The sequence below is a fragment of the Chiloscyllium punctatum genome, chromosome 13 (assembly GCF_047496795.1).
Source record: "Chiloscyllium punctatum isolate Juve2018m chromosome 13, sChiPun1.3, whole genome shotgun sequence".
NCBI classification, from domain to species: Eukaryota; Metazoa; Chordata; class Chondrichthyes; order Orectolobiformes; family Hemiscylliidae; genus Chiloscyllium; species Chiloscyllium punctatum.
The window spans coordinates 32100414-32106929 of record NC_092751.1 but is presented as its reverse complement, the minus strand read 5'-3'; positions in this window follow the sequence as shown (position 1 = coordinate 32106929).

Below are 6516 nucleotides of genomic sequence, written 5' to 3'. Positions count from 1 at the left end.
CACCGCAGTCAATTCCCCGGGAAACAAATCCATTTTTCTTCTGTTTTAAACAGAAATGCAGCAGGGATCGAAACAGCATTTTAGCAAGCTGTGCCGATGGAGCTGTTCAGAGGAAATGGCAGTGGTGGGACTCGAACCAAACGCCCCTGTCGAAGCTGGAGGTTTAATCCAGCGCCTTAGACCGCTCGGCCACACGACCAACACGCCAGCTGGTCATTTTCTTGCACTTCCAATTGTGCTCCTGCATAACAACAGATGCAAACTCACGTGAAAAGGGTTCGATGATCCCTCTCCGACTCGCACAGCTGCTCGGATGTGCCCGTCTACAATATCAATTTCTCAGCAGATAATGACAGCCCATCAATCCAGACAAAACTCACTGGTAAGCTGAGTCTATCTTCTCAGACTGGATTCAGCTACAAATGTATCTGTGAGTGCGTGAGAATATATGATCGGTTATGATTGGGTCAAATTACCATCAGCTGCTTGACATGACTGCAATTCGGATTCTTGCTTTGCTAAATGATTTCACCCATTGCTCGAAACAGGACAACTTTCACGTTTACACGGAACATGAAACACACCGGACTACAGGGAAAATGCACAAAGCTGAGCAGGCCGTGTCCCAAATCATACCGTGCAGCATAGTTTCAGTCACTGTGTCTGTTTTGCAGAATAAGGTTCCCAAAGAAAGTTCCACCCTAAAACCGGAGGTCGCATTCCAAGCCGAGAACGACAGATTGCATCGTGAGGAAGGTCTGACCTCGGGGCCGGTTCGAGATGCCACTTTCCTTGCCTTTTACCTTCACCGTGCAATTTGCTGCAGAGATGTTCACACCTGGACATGAGCCTCATGGATACCAGCTGAGTTGGAAACCTGTGTGGGAATCGATGAGAAGCGACTCAATAAAGTTTAACAAATTCCATGGTGCTTTTTAGAAATGCAGTTTCTTTTCGCCTCAATCTAAAAGGCACTTTCTGAACATAGTAACACAAGTCAAAAGGTAATTACCTCACCCCACCCCCACTCCGGAAGAGGTGCTAACTGCCCTTGATTGCTTTTTGTTCACGATGTGAAGAGCTCTCACGCCTGAGTCACCTTCACGTGTCTGGTTGCTGAGTGAATCACAAAGAAGGAGTTTCACCAGAGCTGCAACTGCCACACTTCCCCAGTCGCCCTCCCGTTTACATTTTCCTGCTCGTCAGTGATTTAAAGAAAACCAAATGGATGCGATGTCATTCTGTAGTCTCTCTGTCGATTCCTCCGTTTCAGTTCCAACGTGGCTTAGATCTCGGGGCGCACCTTAATACTAGCGACGCTATGAAAGCACAGGTCCAGAGGTTCCTCTGAGAGTGTAATTTCTTTCATTGCTGTTGCTGATTGAATGAGCCACTAACGTGCGAACTGCTCCAAAACATGATTCAGGATCTCTGGTGCCAATTCTCGCACGTTGAATAACGACAGACACCTTCCAAATGAGGTCCTTCAGAGACGACTTAGCTCAGGAATCCGTGGTGCATTGTGACACCAGCGCATCGGCTTCTTCCCTGTCTTTGAACCGGGCCGCCTGCGCAAGGAATGCAAATGCGGAAATGCTTTTCGTGGAAGGATCAGAAGGGGGTAACTACACTCTCAAACAGAATGGCCTATGATCAGAACCAGGTTGGAGAAAAACTTTACAATGCTTTGCACTGTTAGTAAACGGAACTGCATTGCATTTCACGACGAGAGCAGATTTGTTTGAGCAAACTCGAAGGCAGGTTTGCAGATGGGAAAGCAAGCAAGTAAGCTCCGTTCTTGTCCATGCAAAATTCTGCAGTTAAAGAACAAAGCAGTTTCTGCCCCGTTTCGATCTGGGGATTTTTCGCGTGTGAGGCGAACGTGATGACCACTACACTACAGAAACAGGCCTCTGCCGTCCCTGCTGGGGCTCAGTGGCATCCAGCACTGAAACCTGAAGCCATTCTACCTTTCACCTTTCTGTTTCCATGAGCTCGTTGTTGATTGGGGACTTGTTTAAATTTGGCTATGTGCTAAGCATGAACATGATACACCGAAGTATCTGTTTCCACGCGGTGTACCCCAATAACGTTGTGTTGCTCACACCTGCTTTAAAGAATTACGTTTTTGCGGAGCTTACCGTCGCAGTCTGTGGCAAAATCATTTAGTCTGTTCGACTGCTCACGGGAAAGGTAGTATTGTGAAACACTGCAGAAACGAACGACATCCTTACTTTTGCTCCGACTGACCATACTCCGTGAAAGTTTCCCAGATTCTCAGTTGAGGATTTTTGCAGCTGGAAGTTACCTCAGAAACCCTGTTAATTCGTAATGTATTGAGCGAATCGCAAAACAGAAAGCATTTATCACGGAACACAAACAAAACTGGAAAACCAAATGCATTTTCAGACACAGCGAGCAGGAATGCTAAATGTGAGACAGTCCGGGGGCATGAGCCATAAAGTAATCACTCAACTAACAACAGGGCAATTCCAAACTACGCTTTCAAACATACTGGAGCCTGAGTGCAGCACCACTTCCCAGACAATGCTGCAAAGCGACAAACAAAGAACATAATAAGAATGGGCCATAAAAAGTGAATTTCACCAATCGCAGTCTCGATTAGATTACCTTTCCCTTCCGATGTCTCCAGGACGGAAATGAAGAAAGTGGGAGAAATTCAATAACATGTGACATCGAAATAGATTGGAACGATTTTTTCATTGGCCATAAAACCGAATGTCGGCGAGTCGAGTCACCGTAGGACTCTGTTTCGCAACAGCGATGAAATAACAGTCTCCATTCGGTTCCAGTAAAAGCTCAACTTGCTTGGAACAGAAAGCAACAGCAGAGATGCTTGCGATTTTCGGCGCGAGAGGCGAACACGATCACGACAGCACTGGCACTTGGAAAAATTCGCCACTTTCCCACACCGCAGTCAATTCCCCGGGAAACAAATCCATTTTTCTTCTGTTTTAAACAGAAATGCAGCAGGGATCGAAACAGCATTTTAGCAAGCTGTGCCGATGGAGCTGTTCAGAGGAAATGGCAGTGGTGGGACTCGAACCAAACGCCCCTGTCGAAGCTGGAGGCTTAATCCAGCGCCTTAGACCGCTCGGCCACACGACCAACACGCCAGCTGGTCATTTTCTTGCACTTCCAATTGTGCTCCTGCATAACAACAGATGCAAACTCACGTGAAAAGGGTTCGATGATCCCTCTCCGACTCGCACAGCTGCTCGGATGTGCCCGTCTACAATATCAATTTCTCAGCAGATAATGACAGCCCATCAATCCAGACAAAACTCACTGGTAAGCTGAGTCTATCTTCTCAGACTGGATTCAGCTACAAATGTATCTGTGAGTGCGTGAGAATATATGATCGGTTATGATTGGGTCAAATTACCATCAGCTGCTTGACATGACTGCAATTCGGATTCTTGCTTTGCTAAATGATTTCACCCATTGCTCGAAACAGGACAACTTTCACGTTTACACGGAACATGAAACACACCGGACTACAGGGAAAATGCACAAAGCTGAGCAGGCCGTGTCCCAAATCATACCGTGCAGCATAGTTTCAGTCACTGTGTCTGTTTTGCAGAATAAGGTTCCCAAAGAAAGTTCCACCCTAAAACCGGAGGTCGCATTCCAAGCCGAGAACGACAGATTGCATCGTGAGGAAGGTCTGACCTCGGGGCCGGTTCGAGATGCCACTTTCCTTGCCTTTTACCTTCACCGTGCAATTTGCTGCAGAGATGTTCACACCTGGACATGAGCCTCATGGATACCAGCTGAGTTGGAAACCTGTGTGGGAATCGATGAGAAGCGACTCAATAAAGTTTAACAAATTCCATGGTGCTTTTTAGAAATGCAGTTTCTTTTCGCCTCAATCTAAAAGGCACTTTCTGAACATAGTAACACAAGTCAAAAGGTAATTACCTCACCCCACCCCCACTCCGGAAGAGGTGCTAACTGCCCTTGATTGCTTTTTGTTCACGATGTGAAGAGCTCTCACGCCTGAGTCACCTTCACGTGTCTGGTTGCTGAGTGAATCACAAAGAAGGAGTTTCACCAGAGCTGCAACTGCCACACTTCCCCAGTCGCCCTCCCGTTTACATTTTCCTGCTCGTCAGTGATTTAAAGAAAACCAAATGGATGCGATGTCATTCTGTAGTCTCTCTGTCGATTCCTCCGTTTCAGTTCCAACGTGGCTTAGATCTCGGGACGCACCTTAATACTAGCGACGCTATGAAAGCACAGGTCCAGAGGTTCCTCTGAGAGTGTAATTTCTTTCATTGCTGTTGCTGATTGAATGAGCCACTAACGTGCGAACTGCTCCAAAACATGATTCAGGATCTCTGGTGCCAATTCTCGCACGTTGAATAACGACAGACACCTTCCAAATGAGGTCCTTCAGAGACGACTTAGCTCAGGAATCCGTAGTGCATTGTGACACCAGCGCATCGGCTTCTTCCCTGTCTTTGAACCGGGCCGCCTGCGCAAGGAATGCAAATGCGGAAATGCTTTTCGTGGAAGGATCAGAAGGGGGTAACTACACTCTCAAACAGAATGGCCTATGATCAGAAACAGGTTGGAGAAAAACTTTACAATGCTTTGCACTGTTAGTAAACGGAACTGCATTGCATTTCACGACGAGAGCAGATTTGTTTGAGCAAACTCGAAGGCAGGTTTGCAGATGGGAAAACAAGCAAGTAAGCTCCGTTCTTGTCCATGCAAAAGTCTGCAGTTAAAGAACAAAGCAGTTTCTGCCACGTTTCGATCTGGGGACCGTTCGCGTGTCAGGCGAACGTGATGACCACTACACTACAGAAACAGGCCTCTGCCGTCCCTGCTGGGGCTCAGTGGCATCCAGCACTGAAACCTGAAGCCATTCTACCTTTCACCTTTCTGTTTCCATGAGCTCGTTGTTGATTGGGGACTTGTTTAAATTTGGCTATGTGCTAAGCATGAACATGATACACCGAAGTATCTGTTTCCACGCGGTGTACCCCAATAACGTTGTGTTGCTCACACCTGCTTTAAAGAATTACGTTTTTGCGGAGCTTACCGTCGCAGTCTGTGGCAAAATCATTTAGTCTGTTCGACTGCTCACGGGAAAGGTAGTATTGTGAAACACTGCAGAAACGAACGACATCCTTACTTTTGCTCCGACTGACCATACTCCGTGAAAGTTTCCCAGATTCTCAGTTGAGGATTTTTGCAGCTGGAAGTTACCTCAGAAACCCTGTTAATTCGTAATGTATTGAGCGAATCGCAAAACAGAAAGCATTTATCACGGAACACAAACAAAACTGGAAAACCAAATGCATTTTCAGACACAGCGAGCAGGAATGCTAAATGTGAGACAGTCCGGGGGCATGAGCCATAAAGTAATCACTCAACTAACAACAGGGCAATTCCAAACTACGCTTTCAAACATACTGGAGCCTGAGTGCAGCACCACTTCCCAGACAATGCTGCAAAGCGACAAACAAAGAACATAATAAGAATGGGCCATAAAAAGTGAATTTCACCAATCGCAGTCTCGATTAGATTACCTTTCCCTTCCGATGTCTCCAGGACGGAAATGAAGAAAGTGGGAGAAATTCAATAACATGTGACATCGAAATAGATTGGAACGATTTTTTCATTGGCCATAAAACCGAATGTCGGCGAGTCGAGTCACCGTAGGACTCTGTTTCGCAACAGCGATGAAATAACAGTCTCCATTCGGTTCCAGTAAAAGCTCAACTTGCTTGGAACAGAAAGCAACAGCAGAGATGCTTGCGATTTTCGGCGCGAGAGGCGAACACGATCACGACAGCACTGGCACTTGGAAAAATTCGCCACTTTCCCACACCGCAGTCAATTCCCCGGGAAACAAATCCATTTTTCTTCTGTTTTAAACAGAAATGCAGCAGGGATCGAAACAGCATTTTAGCAAGCTGTGCCGATGGAGCTGTTCAGAGGAAATGGCAGTGGTGGGACTCGAACCAAACGCCCCTGTCGAAGCTGGAGGCTTAATCCAGCGCCTTAGACCGCTCGGCCACACGACCAACACGCCAGCTGGTCATTTTCTTGCACTTCCAATTGTGCTCCTGCATAACAACAGATGCAAACTCACGTGAAAAGGGTTCGATGATCCCTCTCCGACTCGCACAGCTGCTCGGATGTGCCCGTCTACAATATCAATTTCTCAGCAGATAATGACAGCCCATCAATCCAGACAAAACTCACTGGTAAGCTGAGTCTATCTTCTCAGACTGGATTCAGCTACAAATGTATCTGTGAGTGCGTGAGAATATATGATCGGTTATGATTGGGTCAAATTACCATCAGCTGCTTGACATGACTGCAATTCGGATTCTTGCTTTGCTAAATGATTTCACCCATTGCTCGAAACAGGACAACTTTCACGTTTACACGGAACATGAAACACACCGGACTACAGGGAAAATGCACAAAGCTGAGCAGGCCGTGTCCCAAATCATACCGTGCAGCATAGTTTCAGTC